This window comes from Chrysemys picta, chromosome 9 (genome assembly GCF_011386835.1).
Source record: "Chrysemys picta bellii isolate R12L10 chromosome 9, ASM1138683v2, whole genome shotgun sequence".
Classification (NCBI taxonomy): domain Eukaryota; kingdom Metazoa; phylum Chordata; order Testudines; family Emydidae; genus Chrysemys; species Chrysemys picta.
The window spans coordinates 101,236,826-101,260,751 of record NC_088799.1 but is presented as its reverse complement, the minus strand read 5'-3'; the positions used below and the strand labels follow the sequence as shown (position 1 = coordinate 101,260,751).

At 44.2% G+C, this 23,926-nt stretch overlaps 1 protein-coding gene across 1 annotated transcript in view; it reads right to left on the bottom strand.

The window, feature by feature from the left end:
• HS6ST2 (heparan sulfate 6-O-sulfotransferase 2) overlaps positions 1-23,926 on the bottom strand; it is a 224,211-nt gene that overhangs the window by 144,791 nt on the left and 55,494 nt on the right. The gene's annotated exons all lie outside the window — the stretch shown is intronic.

The window sequence follows — 23,926 nt, the reverse complement described above, 5'->3', positions numbered from 1 at the left end:
AGAGACTAACTCCAGTTAGAGCCTGTGTAATTGACAGACTGCAAGTTCTTCAGACCAAGGACCGTACACCACCACAGCGTTTGTACATTGCGTAGCGCCATGGAGCTCTGATCTCGGTTGGGATGTCTGGGCACTATTGAACCACCACAGACGACCTTATTTTAAAGCACCTACTATGTATTCTTTTCAAACTTCTCATATAAAATATACATACGGATTTCTTTGAGATGGTATTTTGCCCTTATATTGCTTAGTAATTCTAAACCCTTCACAATTTATTCTTATTTCCCTTGTCGCTACAAGAGGAGGCTTGCCTGAGTCTCCATGAAATTCCCCATCCACAACAATTACAAGAAAAATGCTTCATGGGCAGAAAGGTGGAATGCTACAGAAGCTTTTATAGCTACTTGGTAGGTTCTCTATTTTTTAAATTAATCTTCAACTTGACGCTAGAAACATTTATTTTAAGAACCAATTTCATGCATTCCTCTTCTCCATTCTCCAACAATTAGGCTCTGCTAATCTCTAGAAAGGAGAAAAAAATAAAAAGGTATTTTGCATTGTAAAATACATTCACTGCTCCAGCAAGAAGCATCAACAAGTAGATAGTGAAATTCTCTGGCTAATTAGACTGAAGTAATTGTTCTTCTTTTAGGACCAAAATCTACACTTGAGCTTCTTCCATGTAACAACTCTCTGCATGCTGGTTCTTTCAAGCTGAAATTTAAAAATTTCCCATTAGATTGATGGAAATGGGAAGTGACATTTTGAGCACAAAAATCAAGTGGCTGACTTCAGTGGAAGGGCAAGAAAGCAAGAGATGTGTACACATCCGACTTCTAAATTAATTGGGATCCATCACCACACGCAGCTAACACAGCTAACGCAACTTGCTAAAAGAAACGCAGGTGTGACCAATTAGCATTTGCCCCTGTTCCTTCAGAGTGTTGATAATGTTGCTACTTCCGCTGTAAGCCACACAGACAGTGAGTCAGCCCATCCACACCACACTGAATTGATAGGTTGCTTAATTAAATATGCCCCTGAATAGTGGAGAGAATTCTATGGGGTATTCCGACAGGCAAAAGGAGACAGCACAATTTTCTGGGTTCCTATTTCAAATTTACTTTCATTGCATTCTACACAAAACGTGTCCCTGTGATATCAATTAAAATATATATAAAGGAAGTGCACAGGGAACAACCAGGTTAATAGAAAATAGGACTAAACTCCGGAATAATTCCATCACCCAGATAGCTACAAGAGACCTGCAAGCAGCCAGTTCATCTGTAATGAATACTGCAGACTGTATTCATGTCCCTTTTATGGGATGCAGTGCTTGAAAAGAGATCTCGCAATCAAAACTGAAGCTTAAGATTGCTTTAAAGAGGAGCCAATATATTCAAAGCTGCATATTCCACACTGATTGAAGTGGGTGCAGAATTTTATTTAATTTAAAAACTTACACTCAGTGAAAGACTAATTTTTAAAAACAAATTTGAACGTAGATCGTGTGCCTGTTTAATTCACGGAATTTCACAGTGGCCACTTTAGTCACCCGCGGAACATTTATTATGACATTCAAAATAATTTTAATTATGTATTTTCTGAAAGACACACTTTTGCAACAGAATCTTGCCATGGAAAACGTTGCAAGTTGCCCATGAAAATCAGTGTTGACATCTACTCATTTGCAACAAATGCACTGCCAGATGAAAGCAACCTAGCTGTTGTATGAAAGCAATCATTTAAGCTTTCAAAAATAAAACACAGCAGTGGCATATCTGACAAGAGACATGTCTTGAACCTGATGGAATGGAATGGGGATGACACCTATTCCACTGGCCAGCAATCGACACAGAAGAAAGTGTCTCCTCAGATGTACATTCAATTGACGTATTCAATATCAGCTGCATTAGAAGTAAGGTACTTTAACTGGCAAGCAATTCAAGATACTAAACAGTTCTTGCCATCTCTCTCTTGTTGATCTGCTGAGTCACCAGAAGATGCTAGTTAACACATTGTGATGTACCCTATCCTGTAGCTTAGCAACGGTTTTTATTTCTTAAGGCTTTTCAGGGGGGAGGGGGCGGGAGGGATGGGCGCCAGGCCCAGCTTTGTGGAAGTGACTGTCATGTTGTGTTTCTTTCCACTCCACTGATGGGAGGGACTAATGACAATAATTATGGCCAGGGAGGAGACTCTATGCAAGGCCACAGGCACAAACATTGAAAATCAGCAGGTGGTGACTCCTTTCCCTCTCGCCCCCCCCCCCCTCCCCATTCTCAAGTCACTTTTCAAATTCCCTGTCCTTGAAGACATAGAAAATCTCACGATGACTAGAAGACATTCAAAGTAGACTGGATACATTATTTATTATCAGAAGCTTAGAAAAAGATGCTCAGAGACTCATTTCTCCCTGCAGATCTCCAAAAATTCTTTGTCCACATCAGAATTCTTCCTACTTAATTACTGTTGCCTTCTTCAGAAGGCAAGAAAAAGCTCCCCCACAAAAGCAAATAGCTTATCCAGGCCACAGAAGTCTTTACTTACCGGGTGTGCTAGGAGGAGAGACATTCAGCAGTGGGCTAAAAACACCCCATGGCACTTCCAAAGAGAAACATATTATTACCAGAATACTTCACCTGAAGAGCCTTAATAAAACATGATTGGATATTAACTAAGCTGTAAAATCCATTAAAAAAAATCGGCTTTACAAGAAATATTTACCTATGAATCAGCAGTTGGGTTAATTCATTATTCAGTGGGCTTGTTAGTTACAGTGTGTTACAGCTTTGTAAATTATTTATATGTGCTCGTCTCTGTCTGTGCAAGATTTTCCCTTAAGAGAAGAAAAATGTTTATCATCTCCCACACAGGGAGGTTGTTTCAGTCAAAGGTAGGATGTTAGAGAGTCTGATGTTACTCTCAGGCTTTCTTCCTCATCTGTGTCCTGTTGTGTCTTAGCACACATTCAAAAACCTACCTGCTATGATAGAGCAATTTCGCAGGAATCCAACCATGCATCTAAAAGGCTTCTACTTGGACACCACAGCCACATTTTATATTTCATGACAGGAACATCTTTTTCCACACACCTTACACGAGTCTCGATTTAGACAACACCAAGCAAGAGGTTAAATAAAGGCCATTGCTACAGGAGAAACAGATGTCCAGGGCGAGGAACACCTGTACGGGAGCCCAAGTCAAACCACAGTCGTAACTGATGCTTCCTAGTTGCTATGTATAGACCAGGTTTTAAAACTGGCTGGTGACGCTGTACTTCCAAAACCAGCCAACAAAAAATGGATGGCACACCTCTGACCCGGCTCAAAGGCCAATGAGAACTCAGTGGGAGTCTTCCCATTGACTTCAACAGGCTTTGGTACAGGCCTCGGAGTGGTCTACACTTTAGGTGAAAAGTCTGTGGTCCATAGGGGAAAGAAACCTAGAAAATGCACAGCAAAGATATCTTGGGCAAAATAATGATGGTGTTGAAGTCAGGGGGAGTTTTGCCATTGCCTTTAATGGAATCAGGTTTTCACCCCTTAGGTTAGGCACATGGTTTTGATTCCTTGTACAGTGTATCGGGCAGCAGAAGGAAAGCTCTGAAGGCTAGAGATCTTCACCTCTTGTGTGGCAGTTTAGATAGCTAAGGTTGGAAGTTACTACTGTACAGTGGCTGCTTGGAGGTGCGGGGGTCAATACAAAATGAGAACAAGTTGAATGCCGTTCACTGTGAATTGGACTGATAACACTGAAGCAGAGAGGACCAAGATACAGGAAGACCATGAGTTACGCTTGTACAGCTGCTGTGGGCACACCATACCTGCTCTGTGCAACTGTCAAACCAGCACTACGTTCAGATAAAACATTAAGTTACAAAGGGGGGGGGGGGGGGAGAATCTTGATTAAAGATTAAAAATGTTTCTGGGTAGAGGCAACATTCAATCACTTTAATGGTATAACTAACCTTTGAAGAGTCTACTGCCAATGTCAACCTACCCCAACAAATAGCCAGCCTTCTTCGTAATCTGAAAGACACTGAATTTCTGGTCTCCATGAAGCCTGTCACACACTGAATTGGGTTTTCCCCACAACCTGAAGTTGATGAATCTGCTCTGGATACGTTGGAAAAAGGAGGGGGTTTCCCTTCTTTTTGAATAAAAATGTTTGCATATTTCCTATTATATCAGGGACCAGACAAGCCCAAAGAAATAAAGATTATGGCTTTTATGAGCAGAATTTCTCTCTTTGTGTTTTAAAGACTTGGTTTGCTTGTTTTTTTTGGAAATTCAGTCTTAACAAAGACTCAAACTACATACTGATTTTATTTTGATGGTGCTAATGTTTCTTTCTTCACAACTGACTTCCAAAGGTAACAGGGAAGCTGGTACTGTAGAGGCATTACCTCATTCCTCGGCTAAACTGAATTGGACTTTACTAGAAAAAACTTCCAATGGCCCCAATCCTGCTATTGGATCCAAGCGGCAGCTCATTCAATGGGACTCCACATGGAGACAAGGGTCCGCAGGCTTTGATGCAATTGCAGGATTTGTAACCATAACAGTTCCTGTCAGAATTCAGCTACAGATATTTCTTTACTTTTAAACTTAATCTTAGAATCGATCCTAAAGTACTTTTCTAATCTTCACTAGGCATTTAAAATTCTAGGATTGTCACAATATTTTGGCATTAAGACCCAGGATTTTAGTTTCATGGACGGAACAAACCTTTCCCTTCTGCAGGCCTTCTCAAGGTCAAGACTTGAAAATTTATCTTCTTTCTTTTGTTATTATAACTTTTCTACCATATGGGTCTTGACAGCAGTATTTTATTATTGAATGATGAAGCTTAAGATGATGAGTAAAGGGCTGCTTAAAAACGTCTGATCCAAATTAAATTGTTCTCCAGATTTCCTTGACCACATATTGCTCTGCTAAAGTCATGAGCATCAACGTGTAATTTCCACTGTTTATTATTTAAGGCACCAGGGATGACATCCCGGCCCCACTGAAGTCAGCGCTATCAATTTCAGTAGAGTCAAGGTTTCACCTTAGGCCTTCTGCATTAGAAAACATCCACATTGCTACAGAAACATAAATTAAGTCTGAGACCCAACTTGAGAGCGGAGCACACTAGCTCCCACTCAGCCAGCCCCTGGCAACAAGCCTGACAGCAAATCTCTCCGTGGTGCTCTCGGGGACAATAATTCAACCACTATGGCAAGGAGAGATCTTGGCTAAAGATGTCACCCTGTCAGCACCTTGCACTGGTTAAGTGCAGCAGGATCCAGGCCAAGCCCTTTAAGAGGGACAGACAATGCGCTGCCTTTACCTCCGAGAGGAATGAGGGAGCATCAACACACACACGTTTGTTGAGTGTGAAATGTGCCATGTGAACCCAAACACTGTTCTACACTATATCCAGGATATAAACTAAGGAAATGTTGCGAGCTAAGTTGGCAAACTACCCTCACTAGCATGCACTGGGCCTGTCTACACACTGACAATTCTGGCCCAGGCACACATCGAGCATGGGTGCAGAAAGTTAGACACCTAAACAGATGGGGGCCTGATATTCAAATGCTGAGCCCCCACACCTCCCCTAAAGTCGGTAGCTTCTCATGCAACATCCTATAGCATTCTTTCCTACATATTTGCATGTGTGCGATCCCCTTATGTTTCTCACCAGAGATTTGACCACTGCACGTTAGCATCACAAAGTCAAAGACACCATGCGATTTACCCTGCCTGATGACGCAGCCCATTATTTGAAAGAGAGACTCTAGCAGGGAATTCTAAGCCAGTGAGCTAGCTTACCAGCCCAAGACGGATCCATGCCATGCCAGAGTCCATGGTAGGGTGTTGCCTCAGGGCACAATTTAGTAGCTCAAGAGAAAACTGAGGCAGCAAAATATCGAAGTAAAAGTCATTCCTCTGCCCGATGTGGATTGCTTGTTCCCAGTGGCTTGTATAACCTCAATCTAGGAGTCAGAGCCCGGAGATTGTGCAGAAACCTTTCTGCTCCTCCCTGCAACGCTCTCCTCCCTGGGCTAGCTGTCTGGAAGTGACCTGCTACCTGGTTCTTTTCCCAGCTCTAGGGCCTGCTGCAGCCCACCTGCTCCCTGCTGTTCTCTAGGTCAGCAGAGTTCTTGATGGTCTTTAGAAGGACCAGGTGCTCTTCCGGCTATCAGTTGAGTCCTAGGCCACAGCTGACTTGTCACAGGTGAAGCTGGGCCCATCTCCCCTTAAAAGGGGCAAATCACCCTGGAACGGGAATATTCTCTCTCTCACACACACACACACCCCTTCCTGTTATATCACCATGAAATCAAAGATCTAAAATATTTATGCAAGACCTACAATATTTCTGCACTGCTACAGTAGGTCACGGTTAGTATGACCAAGTAAATTTCTCCACCATCAATTATACTGGCACACAAAGAAGTGCGCAGAACCAAAACCAGCGTAGGCTTGTACACAGAAACACTGGGGGCAGGGAAGTGTTTTCTAAATGCAACAAAATTGGCTTATTTTTAAGGAGGATAAAGTGCTGCAAATTTGACACTTCTTTACAATGGAGTTGAACGAATTCTTACAAGGAACCAAACCTGCATGTGTCTCAATTGTCAGCCCAGTAAGGTGTAAAACCACGGAGATGTATGTAAATGAAGGTATGCCAAGCACTTCAATATTCTCAACTACAGCGGCACAATGCTGCCACGGCTAGAAGTCACACACTAGGGATCTCTTTTCCTTAAGGAAAGCCACAACCTGGTATATAGCTCCAGTTGCAGGCCCTAGAGCTGGGGAAAGAACCCTGCAGTAGCCTGGTTGATGATGATAGCATTACCGGTATTATTTTATAACTACATTATATAACAGTGGCAAACTAGAAGTGACTAGTTGCAGGACTAGATTAGCGACTCTGCAAAAGTTCTCTTAGGAACATTAAAGGTCCAGGGTAAAGTCCTATCACCCCCATTCAGCCCAGGGCCAGGGCAGGGTATGTGCATGGGAGCCTTCCCCCCCTTTCGCATGCACCCAGATGGGCAGGATTCAAGCTTAATGCTCCCTTTGGGGCTGAAGCTACAAAGTCCCTAACACGACACTGGCAGACCTCTGGCACCCATGCAGACATCCTGCCTTCCGCGCCAGGAAGTAGGAGGGGGCGCCGCGAGCTACCCATGTTTCTTTTACACTTCTACATGTGCCTTCGCTCTAGGCCCCGCACACCGAGCCACCAGAATGGCCCAAGAAGCCTTTGGGCAGGATTTTGCCTGGTGTGGATATGCAAGTTGATGGGATACAGAGCAAGTAACAGTAGCACTGTATTAGATTCCTCAAAGGAAGAAGCTAGATGACCAAAGGGAAGGACAGGGGTGCCCCACTGGAAGACTGGGGGACGGCCCATTATTGAGTTGGGTTTGCTTTTTGTTTCAGAACTTTTGGGGGCTGAGCTCCTCCATACTCCCCCCATCCTCCCTCCCTCCCTCCCTCCCCACACACACACACACACACACACACACACACACACACACACACACACAGAAGAGAATAAGACTGAAGGACAAATCAGATGGTGGGCCGGAGCCCCGCTACAGAGAGCGCCCCCTTCTGGTCGGATGTGTCCGTGGTCTTTAATTTACAGTGGACCTGCTAGTGGTTTCTTGGGTAGTTTTCAGTGACTCAGCCCTCCAGTCGAATCACACACACTGTCTGTATGTGAATCAGAACAGACCCCTTCCGGGGTATACAGTCCACCTGGGGCCTAGCTCAGTACCCCTCAGTTGGTGTCTCTCTAGCCCTCCCCAGGCTCAATCTTTAAGTAGTCCTGGCCCTGGTATGGGGCTGTACCCCAGAGCTTCCTCCTGATTGCAGTCATCCTTACTCAGTTCCAGCAGCCAGCCAGGAGCTCCTTCTTAGCTCCCTCGGTCCCTGCTAGCAAACTATCTTAGGGCTGGTCTTCACTACGGGGAGATTGACGCTGCTGCAATCGATGCAGCAGGGATTGATTTAGCGGGTCTAGTAAAGACCCCCTAAATCAACGGTTATTCACGTAGCTGGAGTAGCGTGACTTAGGTCGACTTACCCCCGTAGTGAAGACAAGCCCTAAGGCTCAGTCCTAGCAGCCAGCCAGGAGCTCCTTCTTAACTCCCCTTGTCCGTGACCACACTGAGCTGTCCCTGGTCCTGCTGCTTTTTCTTCCAGCCAGTAACCCGGGCCTCTCCCTTCCAGCTCCAGACAGCAACTGCCTGATGCTCTGTTCTGCATCTCCTTTTATAGGGATCTAGTTGGCCCTGATTGGCCACTCCTGCAGCCCCTCTGATTGGCTGCTTGAAGGACTTCTCTGGGATGGGTGTGGCAGGACCCTCAGGCCTCCTGAAGGGGGCCACTGGGCCTAATCCACCCTGTCACTGGGTGCCTGAGCAATCCACAAGGGGATGCTGCAGTTACCAAGAGCAGAATGATGAGGCTGGGTCAAAACTCAAGTTGTTTGCTCCATATTAAGTTGTGAATTAGATGTTAATGGTTCCAGATGTAATCAGATGAGGACTTTGAGGAGCTGCCAACTCATAGTACTTTGGCATTTGGTTATCACTCTCTTTACTTAAAGGAGCACTTTCAGAAGGGAAGGTAAAATCCCTTTTGTTTCTTTCCTCTCTGTAAAATCTAAACCAAATCAGAGAAACCAATTACTTCTCGTGTCCGAATGATCACTATTCTTTTAAAGAACTTCAGAGATATTTTGGTGTTTAAGTTCCTTGTCAGTTTCAGTTTAGCAGCACTGGCAACATCAATTGTTCAAATGTCCTTGGAGGAAACCTGGCCTCCCAGCTACGTATGTCAAATCCGGGTTTCGGCAGAGAAGACGACTTGGGAAGCAAATGGAGCATTAAGCTAACTCTTCCCCTTGCAATCTGTTTCATATTAATTTAAAATTATTTGAAAACTCTAATGAAATATTGAATTAAAATGTAATTGCTGGGCTTGGACAAGGTTGTGGCACTAAAGCTCTCGTGATGCTGCTTTACTGATAGCATATTTTAGTTGTGTTTATTGCCAGCGAAGCAATTTAAGCACAGCAACTGACAGCCAATAGTAAGCAGAGCCCAATCCTACAAAATTTCTGATCATCTGCCACTCTTTGCTTCAGAGGACATGCTCTGAACCTTGCAGAATTGGGCCCTTCACGTTACTTTTTTTTTTTTTGAAAAGCCCTAATTAAGGCACTGCACATAATGAATCATAGGTAGACAGCTCAGGGACAAGGCAGTAAAAGAATGCACAGAGCATAAACCGGATAGGTAGAAATAATGCCAATTTTGCCTGGTTCAACAAAAAATGAAAAACAGTAATAAAAGACTCAGGGTCTGGCTACCCTCGAGAGCTTACAGTGGCACCGATGCAGCTGCGCTGCTCTCTAGTGTAGCTGCTCTAGGCTGACGGGAGAGAGCTCTCCCATTGGCTTAATTACTCCAGGCCCTGCAAGTGCCGGTGGCTATGTTGGCAGGAGAAGCTCTCCCAATGACATAGCGCTGGGCTGACACACCAGTGCTTAAGTCAACATAAGTTATGTTGCTCAGGGGGGTGGCTAATTCCACCGACTTAAGCTGTAGTGTAGCCATAGCTTAAGACAGACTATGGGGAACTGAAAACATGAGGTGTGTTCCTACTTTGCTCCTTAAACAACACACACAGCAGATCACATCCAAACTTGCCGCCTTCTTGGGATTTGTGTTTATTGTTACCTTAAACAACAAAAAACTTCAACCTACATTTTCTTCCAGCGTTCCTCTTCCAGTGCTTTCCCCTGCAGGACCCTCTCTCCTTGCCCCTTGTCCCTTCCACTTCAGACACTCAAATACTTTTATACTTCTTGGCTATACTTAAGTCTCGCCTAGTCTGGCTGCCAGAGAGAGTCTCTGTGCAACAAAACTAGCACTTGGCCTCAGGTTTAGCAGAAGAGCCTCTTGGAAACCAACATCCTAACAACAGTTCCAAGAACCCATTTATTTCTTCTTTCGGAGGATGTAAGGGAAGGAACCCATCTTCACATGATCCAGGTAGAAAGATAAGGGTTCACCGTAGTAAATCCACCCCCTCAGGAAGGCGGTAGCTAGGCTGACAGACGAATTTTTCCATTGACCTAGCAGTGTTCACACCGGCTTAACAACTTCTCTCCGGTGAGTGAATTTTTCACACCCCCGAGCAATGTAGCTAGGTAGACCTAATTTTATATTTTAGACCAGCCCTAGTGGAAAGTTGTAGGAAGATATTTTAGAAACCGGTGGGCCTTTGTGACTATGTTTCAAACAGCAACAAATAAGCCTATGAGACCTCCAATTAATGGGACCTGCTCCCACAAATCACCTACTCTATGCTACCCAGCTCTGTCCACACTAGGAACATTTCTTGCTGTAGGTTCAGCTCCACTGACACTGGCAAAGTTGGGAGCCCTAGTGCAGGGCTTCTGTAACACAGGGAACAATTCTGTTTATCTAACAAGCTATTATGGGATCAATCTTACGGATGACAATTTGAGAGGGTGTTTAGCAACTGAGAAAGACAGAGGCTGGCCCCTTTCTTTTATGAAATACGTACACTGGCTAGGGTGGACAAAAATCAATGATTTTTTTAAAATGAACTTTTAAAATTTAAATGACACTTTTCTTTTTAAAAATCAATCTACTGAAAATTAAATTTAAAATTATGACAACCTGAAGGCCTCAACTGGTTAACATCTCAAAATCATTTAAATCCCATTCACCCAACAGGTGATCATTCATAAATCACCCAGTAAAAACAGACGGTATTAAGCAGTGCATGTGGCTGACAAAGTTTAAAAGAAAGTCAAGGCACCGAACTGGTGGAAGTCGCTGGTTAAGCACCTGGAGCCAGAGTAGTTGAAGTGCCAAACCAGGTTTTGACAGCAGCAGCCTCTTCTGCAGGTGTTGAGAATATTTTCTTCCTCCAGTTCAGTTCAATGACTAGTCCACTCAAATCTGTCATACCGATTGGGAGCTGGAAAAACAGGAACGCTTGTTTTCCTCTCGCACTCTGCAAATAAAAACTAGGTGTGTGAATGAGCTCTACAGGTTCATGTCCTTCAGAAACAGCCACCTCGGTTCACTACCCATGGAATGAATAAATCTGTCCCTAGTAAATGCAAAAAATGTTTTGATAAACTTATTTTTCTTGTGTAGCCAGCACATTTAGGGTAGTTTTATTGAACTAATAAATTGAAATGTTATTTTTGTGCATTTTAACTGAATTCCAGTTTACAGCCACATAGAGCTTGACACAAATCAAAGTAAAACATTAATAATCTAGTGAAGAAGAAATGCGTCATTCACCATTTTCTAACAGAAACATAAAAATTAAGACTCTGAATATATGTACATAAGCTACAGAACTGCTTAAATGCATATGGATATAATGTACCCTCCTGATTAGCAAAAAGACGTACCAGTTTCATGTAAAGACTCTATTTACTTCCAAATCAACATGGTTTAACGGCTACCAACCAGTGAGAAACAACATTTCTTTAAGAAAATGACTAAAAAGTACAAATGCAAAATAAGATTAAAATTGATTATTTAAATCACGGTTTCCTGCTTGTTGACTTAAATCATGATCAAAACGGGTGAATTAAAATCAGTCCAACCTCCCATGTGCACAAGTGTTTGTTCAAAATTTGGGAGGTGGAAAAAGCAGACGCGCAGGGGAGGTGCACACCTACGTTTGGTCTTGTGGCACGACCACACTGACAAGCAAAACCCCACCTGGTTTGGGGAGCTGCCCTAAAGCTTTTCGTTGTGGAGGCCCAATAAAATCCTGGCTGTCTCTCGAATTTAACCCGTGGACTTAAAGGCAGGGGCATTTTGCTGCGGTGAACTCGAGTGTATTTAGCTGCGCGTTGCACCTGCTGCCAGCAGGATTAGAGGATCAATAGCATCAGCAGGCACTCCCAGCTGAGCAGAGAATTGTTCATGTCTCTGCTCGCTTATGTGAATTCTTTTACATCAAGCAAGACAAACAACAGCTCATGCAAAAACATCCAACTTGTAACACGCTTAATGGCCTGCCCAGATAAACAGCAAAATCCCTCCTATCGTTTCACTCAAAGCAGCTCACAGTATCCCCAAATCCCATCAGCCAGCCTCTTCCTCAAATGCCCATTTAAAAACTGCCTTTGCAGCATCCGGCCTGCCAGACACAAATGGTGGCTCCAGCAGAGCAGAGTGTGGGAGCGTGTTACCAAGACGAGGAAATCTCCCCCTCAGAAGACAACCTGCCAGAGCCACCTCTCATTTAAACCAGGACTCCCCATCAAAGCCCCTGCCACAATCTCAGCTGCACTGTGACCCTGGGAGCCACTCAGACAAGTCCCACATCGGCTACCTCAGCACCAGCGCCTAGAACGCCAGAGGGTGCAATTGCAGGGAGCTACTTTCCACTGGAGAAGCAGGAACAAAGTTCTGCTAGTCTGATGTGGAGATGGCATGGGCTGGCGACAGATTTACACACACAAATCTCACATGCCTACTCATATCGGACTGAATATACTCCCAGGAGCATGCTTCAAATAAAGGCCTGCTCCACACTTAAAAGTTGTCTCTCCCTAATGCCACCAGCATAGTTCAAGTGGCCACCTCCCTAGTGTAGATGCAGCTATCCTGATGTAAGCGCTTACACCAGTATAGCTTATTCCTGTCCGATGGAGCAAAATAAGCTATGCTGGCATAAAGCACCTTATAGCAGCATCTACCCAAGGGTTTTTAAAATCCCACCTCTGACTGGCAGATGCTAGACCAGGCCTGAGATTACAAACAACGGTCGATAGCTGCTGGCCCTTGTGCAGCATTGTCTCAGCAGATCACACAAGCCGAGCTGCCGTACCTTGAAGGAGGGATGTAAATATCGTTTTAAAAGTTAATCGTTTAAACTATTAAAATTATATCGTTTAATCGATTAAAGGGAGAGGGGCGGGGCTGCGGCAGAGGGCTGCCCAGCTGGACGGCACAGGGCTGGGGTCAGCAGGCTGTCCCCAGAGCTGGGGGTTAACAGTTAAGGTGTGTTAAGCGGTAAGACTAATGCTGAGCGGTTAACCGTTTAATATTTCACATCCCTACCTCAAAGGCAGCCCTACATCATGTTAGAATCTGCTGAAAGCCTGTGTATGGTTCACCAGCAGGCACAAGACAGTTGGCTGCAGTCTCCTCTTTAGTATGTTTCTCAGCGCCCGGGATCCCTGCTGCTTCCTCTACATTTCTGCAGGAAGAAAAGGAAAAGATTCTGGCGCGGACGGGAGGTGTCAGACAGACCATGTGTTCCACCCTGCGTTAACTGACACTGGGGGATGCTGGGCGGCTTGCCATCATTGTCCCGACAGGGTTCATATTCAGATGTTTTCACAGGGCGCATTAGGAATGCTCTCTTCACCATTACAACAAGCTCGCTTCACAAGTGTCGTATTCGGCCAGAAATTGCCACGTAAAACGATAAGAGGAAGATTCACAGGAAACCTGTTCTAGGCAGGAAATGAGCTCAGAAGCCAGGGGCGCAAACTCGGTCATACTGCATGCTTATATGCTCCCTGTTAAACAGACACCTTTACAGGTTCTGTCAGTCACCTCTGCACCTTCTAGTGGCACTGGAGACTACTGGCTCTTTCCAGGGTAGGCCACGAGGTGGTCAAGTTAGTAACATTCCCACATTGCTGATTTCCCAGCCTGCTGGCAGCGGAGTCCCACGTAGGAAGTGGGGTGGAGAAACCCCCATGCCTGCTCTAGGAGATTGGAGCACTCACGTAAACACCCTCCAAGTCCCTGCATGGACGCTCATCCCCCTTTCTCCTTGAACAGAGACTGTGGAGATTACTGTAGTCCCAGGGCATTTATTAGCCCTAGGGCAGCGAAGGGGCAGGAGCAGGATCTAGGGCCCTTCTGGTGGGTGATTATAGAGAAAGGGCCTTGGGGGGAGGTAGGGGGGACATGCTGTACCCTTCTTCATTCACCCGGGTTAACAGAGAAGAATGGTTGTTTTGATAGGCCGCTGTCCACTCCCCAGCCAACAGTCAGTTTATCAGCTGAGACGGGCCACGGGGTCCATTTCATCTCTGCCTCTCCCGCTGGGACAGCAAGGAAACGACAAGGACCCTGCCACCTCCTGGGTGCACCAGCGACCGTATATGGCAATCAAGGGGTGGAATTACCTCCCACCTGTGGGTGGAGTCTAAGTACTTGCATTTTAGTGGATATTTCCCACATACCATCCCTGGACCAGTTTTAGCCTAGCCAGGGCACACAGATCTGGCACAGCTTTGGACAAGGTATGGAGCAGGGCCAGGGTTTGCCCCAAGAGTCTTTGTAAATCATATTCACAGTCCAGGGAAACTGGACACACAGTCCACAAGGAAAAGGAACAATCTTCACAACAATAAAGGTTCTTTCCTCCACCCCTATTCTAATAGGAAACTGGGTAAGTTGTAACGAAGATGCAGCAGGTTACCACATTCATTTTCCTAGGCACAGAGGTGAAGCGAAGCCTATGAAACTGACTTGGCTCTGCAATTCAAGCTGACTTGTTGAATGGGAATTCTCAAATTCTTGATCTAGCTTAGCAAGCAGAACAGCGTGGGAAAAAGGAAGGGCTGAGGTAACAAGCAAACTTGAGTTCATTTCTACAGGTGTGGCATGATCAAGAATTTAATCAGGTCTCTCACATCCCCAGGGCCTGACATCTATGAAATTAGCTTAGATAGACTCCTAATGAAAGAGATTTGGGAGTGAAAGCAGGTGGAGACAAGGTCTGTTGGGCTGGTTTGTACAGATTGCTTCCAAGGACGTGGCAACTCATTCAGAGAGAACACAGTGCAGAAGCACCTTTTGGTAAGATTGTGTTTGGTGTTGAAAGGCGAAGAATACAGCTGGGGAACAAGATAGCAGGGATGCAGCAAATGGAATTAAACTTTAATACTTTCCAAATAGTTGCCAAATCTAATTAAGGACACACAACCTGGGCAAAAAAATAAATTCAAAAAATACTGCCAAGTGTAATCATTTACACCTTGAGGAACAGCGTGCTACGTTATTTCCTTCTATTGGGTATCTCTGGTGTGAAAGAGACACAAACCAGTTTGCCCTGCCTGTTCCCTGGGACCCCTCCAGAAGGTCCAACCCATCTTCGAGAGTACAATGCAGCTCCGTGTACCCAAGCCGTGTTTTGTGAAGCATGCTGCAATCTCCAAGCCCCCGCTTATGAATCAAATTAAGGATTTGCTTGAGCTGGCCTACTTAGTCAAATGGGTTTGTCAAAGCCAGAAAATGGAAGAGAGGAAAATTAGAGGAATCAACATCCTTCTTGGGCCTGCAGTTTTAGCTGCCCAAGTAAAAGGCAAAAAATCTTTATAGCAATGAAGCTTTATTTAAAAAGTTATAAATTAGTATTGTGGATTTTATTGTACAATTATTCTCTTGAGAGAGACTCCAACAAAACAGCATCTATAGATAAATAGTTAAGGTACTATTGATTATTAGTCAGCATGAAGAATGGTACGTTTTGAATGGAAGAGATTTTATTGCCCTCTTTTCTTTTCTTTAACCAATACATGAGGGTTCAGAAGATGGACTTCAATAAGCAAATCACCAAACTGTCTGTTTATAGTAATAGATCTAATAGCGATTGTTCTAGTACGGGGGGCTTCAACCTGTGGGCCGTGGATCCCTGGCATCCGCAGACTGTGTCTACGACTTCCAAAGGGGAACGCGCCTCCATTCAAAAAAATGTTAGGGGTCCGCAAATGAAAACCACTGTTCTGGTAGGTTATTCAGTAACCCTACCAAGCTAGATGGACCTCTGATCTTTCTATACGTCAAAAACTTTCCAGACATTCTGAAGACATATGGTAGATTCCTGGCATTGGGGAAGGGGCAGGGGGTTTTTTTGTTTAGCTTGTTACAAACCATTTAAACATGAACGGCACTTCTACCTTTTCCTACTGCACTGGACACACTCCAGCGAAGAGCACTGAACCACTACTGCCGCACTCACGTTTACAACACCTGCTACACCCAAAAGCAGGACCGCTCTTCTAGAAACCAGCTTACGGAACAGAATATTCACCACGTCTCTGGAGGGCTGGTTCAACCCTCATCTCAGCTAGGCATTTGCAATGCGCTCACCAGTCTGGTACGGTCTTCAAATTTTAGATTAAAACTCACATCAAAATTGCTTTGTACTATAACTGCACATATCAAAACAAGTCATCGGCTTATAATAAGTTAACACACAGCATTGTGCGTATGGCTCTCCCACATCTAAACAGTGCTCTCATGCAGAGTTAACATGACAATCACTCAGCTCTCGCACCTAAAACACTTCCAAATGCCACTCTTATCTAATAAGATGTGCCCATAACAATACATATTAATTGAGCTGAGTCCTGTGCGAGGAGTAGTTTTCAGCGAACTTGTCAGTGTTCTAACAGGAAGCTGATACCCAAGCTAAGCAATAAAGTGATGCATCTCTTCACAAAGAACGCTCCCCACCTGTCAACAGATGCTTAAAGTGACATGATGAATATGAAAACAGCCAACTGGGGCATTAATGTACAGCGAAGCAGCTGCTGCTTGCCTTCCCACCTAAAAAAAAATATAGCATTTATGCCTATATGGATCTGATGGTGAATAAGTACGAACCCCTTAAATATACAAGTTTCTAGATAAATACACCCACTCTGCCGCCTCAGTGCTTCCGTGCTTCAGCTGAGAAATAAACAGTTTCATTGGAAGTTCTGAGAGTCTCCAAGTATGTGTTAGTTTAATGGGAGTATGTATGTCGTGTATATACCTCTCACATGCCCACACCATGGCAGAAGGCAAATCACAGTGAAGAGCACAGGTAGCTTCTCTCAATTATGGAATTAATGCAAATCCCAGCGCCATTTTGTATCATGCAGATGAAATTATATTGCATTGCTTCAGGATATAAACTTCATCCTTATAAGGAAGCTTCATAACTTATGAATGAAGGTGTAAAAGGTATGAAAGTTTTCAATTTAGGAGTAAGGATAAGTAATTCTTTATGGGAGGGCGTATGTGTGCACATGCATCACACACACACACACACACACACACACACACACTTACTTTGTTGGTAGTTAGGTATTTGTGTGAGACTAACACCAGAAGGTACAGTTTTTGAACTTTTGGAAATGCTGAGGTCTTTGAAATGTTTAATTCTTTTGAATGTACTTTAAGTTTAGCTCTTGATTATGGGATAGATCTGCAGAAATCCACAGCTCTGTCTGTCTGAGCAAACACGTTTCTTGGGTTTTACCGTTATCCAGAGTATTTTGAGCTGAATTTATTACTCTGGTTGCTTTTTCCCTTTAAATTTTGTTTTCTTCTCTCCTGAATGAATTAAATAGAATCAAACTGAACAGCAGCAAGAGAAATCCCATTGCTCCGTTTCCACAGCTCCTCAGTAGTGCATTCCCCTTCTCCACCACCCCAAGCATTTAGAAAAGCAGATGGTTACAGCTTAAAAGAAAATTCAAATAAACGAGTGCACACTAACATTTTATGTCTAATATAAAGATGAACCTTTCAATCGTTGATTTGGAAGTGCTGGGAGCTGTACCAGATCCCAGAGCAGCCGGTATTTCCATGCCCAAAGGAACGCATACAACAAATGTCCTTCTGCTCCAGGGACCAAACCCAGATCCCACCACTTGAGACAAACGCGTATTTCCATCAGCAGTATTAGGGATCATGAGGAGAGGCTATTTTTGAGTAGTCTAATCCCAGGCACCAGAGGGAGATAGCATGCATACACCCCAGGTAACAATACAGAGTCCAGGAACCAAACTGTCTGTGCAGTGCATGGGCTATACTGAACAAACCAACTCCATTAAAATAGCAGTTAACATTTGGTGCCTGCTTGTGACCAGCACACCAGTAGGATCAAAGCACTGTGGCTCACTGCCCAACAGAAAGAGCTGGTCTTTTACATGGACGTAGAACAAGGTGGAGCAAGGGGAAGTTGGGAGAGGAACGAACATCAGGACTCCCATCTTGGAATAACTAGCAGATATTTCTGCAACACAAGCAAATAGTTTGGTGCAGCATTAAGACAACACAGCTGGACATGTCTGATGGTACAAATGCCACTTAACCAAAGCGGTCAAGTTCAATTACATAGCCATTTTCCAAACGATCACTGAAATAACAGAGAAGGGGTTAACAAAAAAAGTCAGGTCTCTTTCAGAAACTAAAAAGCCCACCGGTGAAGAAGGGGAACGCAGCCTTTTTTAAAGTCTGGGAACAAGAGCTCCAATAATGTTACATAAACGTTGGACGGGCAATCGGATCCTGAAGAGAGAACGTGCAATAAGTGTTGCAGTTATTAGTTATTGTGTGCGAAGGGGGGTGGAAAACATCATTGCAGAGACAAGTTGAAAATAAATGCGTTTTGTTTGCAGAGATGTTATATGATCAGTAAGAAGCATCTCAGCCATTTTGTGCAAGCAGTTTTCCTCACTTTTGATGCTCCGCTGCCATTCTGCCTCACTGTATCCTTGTCAGTCAGTGGCTAACCTTGTCAGGGGGAAGAAAAGGCTGGAAAGTGACAGGTTTGACAACCTGTCGGATGCCTGGTGCTCTACTCTGCTCCTGATCTGATTGCTATCAAACACTAAACTGCTGTTCCTCCACAGAGGAGCGCAACTCGATGCTTACAAACCTCAGCCAGGAAAGATAGCTAATCGGTTTAGCTGCCAAGATACTTGCTTTGTCCCTTGCATGTGTGTTCTAGATTTCCTTGTTTATGATCGGATATTTGAATCAGTGTTACACAGGGGAAAACTCCTCCAAAAGCTCCAAATGTATTATTTAAATGGAGATTATTTTTCAAGGAAGTGGAAATTGGAGATCGAATGGTCAGATGTGGAAGGATGGAAGGGGGAGGGGGAAAATCCCGTTGACAGCTGGGTGCTTGTTGCTTATTTCACAGGAAATTTCTTTTCTTTGTCCTAGATGTTCATCATTCCAGATCTCCGCTTCCTGATGCCTTGGGTTCCAAAATCCATTCAGTCTAGTCCCAGGCTCGGGATGTTCTCTTTGGAAGCACGTTGGAACAATATAATCCAGCCAGAACTAGCTCCACCATGCAAGCAGGACAACAGTTACCGTTTGAACCTCCAGCGGGTGATGGCGTATTTTTATTTCTCCCTCTTCTTTTTCAGGAACGGTCGGCTCTCCGTATGCAAGAGTGTAAAAGAAGTACATGGAATTGAAAGACCTACAAGGCAGGATTTTAAAGTCTATCACCCATTGCTAGAGCTAAAAGCATAAATAGTTGGGAGAAAAGCCCTCGTCATCGAAAGCTTAGCTGGCAACATGGTGAATTCAGAATTACAGTGCATTTCTGAAAAGGCAATTTGGCAAATAGATGTGAAGGAGAGGCTGCAAGCAGCACTTATGTTGCTCTTTCCCAAAGGAGCTTGATTTTCCCATTTAGCAGGACTTTCTCGTGTTACGTTATCTTCCGAATTCCCTTTGCCCAGTGAGTTTAAGCCAGATTCTGCACCGGTTTAAAATGAAGAACTTCTCCACTGCCAAAGCAAATACTGTCAGCTGGAAAGTGAAGATGTTGCTTATTAGCAGGGTTGACCAGTTATTTCAGTTTTGATTTCTAAGAGACAAGCTGTCTTACCCAAAGGGAACATAAGGAGAAAACTCACTGGGACTAATGAAATGTGCACTTCTCACCCTGCTTTAAGTCAAAAGAGACCTGCAAACTTACAGCAAGAGAAGAGACTTGAGTTGAACCACATGAGCATTTAGACTCTAGGTCCCACTTCCGTAATGCCCTTAAGCACATGCTGAAAAGTTAAGCATGACATGCTGAAATCATTTAAGTCAATGTGCTTGAGTGCTTTGCTGAAGTGAGGCACCAGGCTACCAACAGCAGGCTTGTTCCTGCATTCCTGGGGCCCTCAAAACACCGACCTAAAATCTATGTTGGATGCGCAAGGATCGCATGTTCAGGCCCACGCCACTTCTAGCATTTGGGAGGGAAGACAACTGGGAACTCTGTTTTACCAAACAAGCGGAGGAAGTGATTTTGAAATATTTGGGTCTGTGAAGGTTCAAATGCACTCAATCTATGAATATATTTTTTAATATTTAGGACCCAAAGACCTGACAACACTTATTAATGGGCATAAAGAGTACTACCTCATTAGGCCCATTTGCAATTGGACCGTTATGATAAACAATTGTTTGCAAGACCAGATTCTTAATTTTTATTTTCACCAAAAGCTTTGCACTTCACAGTCCTATGTGGACGCATGAGAGATCACTGGAAATAGCAGCATTTGGCTAACTGTAGGTACAAAGAAAAGTCACTGTATTTAAGACCCCAAAAAATATTACAAAGCTTAAGATTAGGGAAAGATTTAGGTAAGAAACTGCAAAGCAATGAACGTTTAAAAAAATGGATAGCTTACATCTCTGTTATCATCAAAAGGTTTTCGGGCTTTAGGTTTTTTTTATTTTTTTGTAATTGGTAGTTTAGTTGAGTTCTTAATATATTATCATTTTCTCTTTTTAGGCTCCAAAGAGGGGGTTATTTTTAAGCAAATAAAAGGCCTTTTAAAACTGATTTCTCTTTTCTGAACAGTGTGGAAATATATTCCGTTTAGAATGCTCCACACTTGAAAAGGTTACTGTGGCCTTTCAAAATACCACATACTGTGCATTCTGTAGAACATTAATGACTTTGAGGATGCACTGATACTTTCTAGTACATCTTAACCTTTTAAAAATTGGGCCTTCATTGTTTTACCTTAATAAGCAGTTTGTTCACCTTATGTCATTTATGTCTTGCAAAGGCCAACCTGGTTGAAAATATATATTAGATGTAAAACGGCTTGTCTTGCATGGTGTAGTTTAGGAACATAATGTGTAGTAATTGCATCAAATACAACATGCTGACTGCCCACCTCAACCTACTATTATGACAGGCTTCAAAAAAATACTTGCTGAGCAACTGATTTACTCTCGGGCGTATTTTTCAAGGCTCCCTTCAAACTTATTTGTTTAAAAAAAAAAAAAAAAAAATCCAACTCAAACTTAGGTTTTATTCACTATACAGAAGTTCACCAGCCAGCACAAGCAACAGACTGGTTCTTGGGAAAAATCAATAAGAAATCAACTATGATTAATGGTGTTTGACAATTTTTTACATTAATCACGTTTCCATGCTCTCAAGAATGTGAAGTGGAAAATCTATACTCATAAAAGTGTAACTGGGAACATTCTTCCTACCTACACAGAGATGCAGGGGCCTAGGCCTTACAGAATTATAATTTGAAACCACCAATTTTTTTTTTTTTAATGTACAAAATAGCTCCTCTTTAGTCAAAGGAAAACTGAAAGGAAGAAAATGGCTCCTGAGTGCTCTCTCCCACCTTAAGCAATTCTTTGTTGTTGGATAAATGATCACTTTGGCCTCTCTGGTGATCCCCAAACCCTAGGCATTTAGAGTCATACCAACAAATTAATAAAAACACAAAGCAAGTTAAAATATGATCACAGTAGAGCAGGGGTCGGCAACGTTCAGCACGCGGCTCGCCAGGGTAAGCACCCTAGCGGGCCGGGCCAGTTTATTTACCTGCGGACGTGGCAGGTTCGGCCGATCGCGGCCCCCACTGGCCGCGGTTCGCCATCCCGGGCCAATGGAGGCGGTGGGAAGCCGCGGCCAGCACATCCCACGGCCCACGCCGCTTCCCGCCGCCCCCATTGGCCCGGGATGGCGAACCGCGGCGAGTGATCGGCCGAACCTGCCAAGTCAGCAGGTAAATAAACTGGCCCGGCCCGTCAAGGTGCTTACCCTGGCGAGCCGCGTGCCAAATGTTGCCGACCCCTGCTGTAGAGAATGAAATCACTCTTCTCCAGGGATCACTCAGGAACAAAGGTTTCTTCATTAGCTTTTACAGTCAATGTCCCTCATGGAAACCAAGCCCTTCGCCGCTTGAGAAAAACCATCTTTATGATCCACCAACGGCAATAAAAATGTCTTTGTAAAGTCATGAGACTAATACTTTAGAGGCACATTTTCTTCCAAAGTCAGAGAAAAATGGAGGCTAACATTGCTCTATAAGAATGTACAGCAAATGTAAGAACATAAAAAACGGCCATAGTGAGTCAGAGTAAAGGTCCATCTAGCCCAGTATCCTGTCGGCCGACAGTGGCCAATGCCAGGTGCCCCAGAGGGAATGAACAGAACAGGTCATCATCAGGTGATCCATCCCGTGTCGCCCATTCCCAGCTTCTGGCAAACAGAGGCCAGGGACACCATCCCTGCCCATCCTGACTAATAGCCATTAAAAACAGAGAAAAGGATTTACTATAATAAAAATAATGTGTCTTGCCTTGACATTCTGTAAATTTACACCTATGCCAAAATTAGCTAATGGCACCAAGAAGTGGGCTAAGCACTTCACATACAAGAATGAAGATGACTTCTGTGCCCTAGAGCAGTGGTTCTCAACCAGGGGTCCACAAGGCCCCACGGCTGAAGCCCCGATCCCCAGCGCCCCATGGAGCTGAAGCTGGGAAGTGCCATGGAGCAGGCAGCAGCAGTGTACCTTCCTCTCCTGCCGGTGCCCCAGCTCCTCAGCTCCCAGCCCCCCTTTGTTCCCTCAGAGGTAGCTGGTAAGGTCTCCCAGTTGGGGAGACCTGGCTCTGTGGCTGGCAGACCCCTCCGGGAACAGGGACCACAGGGGAGCCCTCCCAGCACAGAGCCCCTAATACCCCTCGTGCTACACCCTGCCCGCACACAGCCCCAGCTACCCCCCTGCCTGCAAACTGAGCTACCCCAACTGCACACAGCCCCTAGCTACCCCCTCCCTGCACCCTAAGCTGTTTTCAATCTTTTTGAGCTAAGCCCCCCAACTTTAAGTTACAATTTTTAGTTGTATCCCTCCTCCCCCCCTTCCCCCAGACAGATGGGTGGCCTGCTGAGGTGAGTCAGGGGGTGGAGATGGCGCTCCCTCCCTGGACCCCACCATGCGGAGGTGGCTCGAGCCCCGCTGGCCCCTGCCCGCCCCAAATAGAAGTCAAACTACGCCTATGCCCAAGGCCCCTGCCCCGAGCCCTCCCGCTGGGCCCTGGGCCTGCCTCAGAGAGAAAAAGGTTGAGACCCCCTGCCCTAGAGAGCTTACCAAATAGAGAAGTGTCATAAAATCAAAGTGTCAGATTTTAATGTAGGTGGCATTAAACACAGATTAATTCATCCACACCCTGGGATTTCAGAGCGAATTGATTCAAGTCATGACAACCATCTTTCCAGTTCTCTCCACATTAACATTTATGATTCTCTAGGCTGTTCAAAGAGGGTGGAAACAAAAAGCAACTGATACACATTTGAGTTAATTTAAGATCACCCTCTGAATGTAGGGTTTACGTCTCAAGTTCCTAACAAAGAAGTTACCGTGCACAAAAGAAATTGAGTTTACAGGTCCTTACACTCCTTATTCATGTAAAATTCAATAACTTACAAGTAAAGATTCCCAAGGGACTGCCACAACAAATAGGGATACATAAGTCTAGAGGTGCATAGATATGTTCTTGTTTAAAAAAAAAAAATCCATGTAGCAAGCAACTGAACTATAAAGAATTTCACAGTACAAGGAAAAAACAATTTACTTGTTACTGCTTCAATTTGTTAAATCATTTAGCTTCATATATCAACACTAACTCTAAAATCCCCCCCACACCTCCCATAATTCATCATTCTGCAAGCTACAATTCTTATAGAGGATCCAGGTATTGTTTCTACAAAGAGCATTGGAAACTGATGGCAGAAAAGCAAGTGTAAAAGAGCACAAATTTGAGATCTTCACATGCCGGGAG